The sequence below is a fragment of the Eimeria tenella genome, genomic scaffold (assembly GCF_000499545.2).
Source record: "Eimeria tenella Houghton genomic scaffold, Eth_scaff3331, whole genome shotgun sequence".
NCBI classification, from domain to species: Eukaryota; Apicomplexa; class Conoidasida; order Eucoccidiorida; family Eimeriidae; genus Eimeria; species Eimeria tenella.
Genome location: NW_013543141.1, coordinates 78 through 378, shown reverse-complemented (window position 1 = coordinate 378; position 301 = coordinate 78).

The following is a 301-nucleotide window of genomic DNA, read 5'->3' as shown; positions in this document are numbered from 1 at the left end:
GGCGGGGGCCCCGGGGGACGCGGCCCCCGGGGGGCCCTCCGGCGGGGGCCCAGGGGGGCCCCCAGGGGGGCACCCGGGGGAGCTCGGGGCAGCAGCTGCAGCAGGGGGGGGCCCCAGGTCTAAGGTGGTGTGGCTCAGCAGCTTCTCTTCGCCGTAGCGGCCGTAGAGCTCTTGCTGGAGGCCCCCACTTGCTGCAGGAGCAGCAGCAGCAGCAGCGAGAAAAGGGTCTTGGGGGCCCCTGCTGCTGCTCTGGGACTTGCCTGTGGGGCCCGGGGGGCCCCCCTCGGGGGCCCCCAAGAAG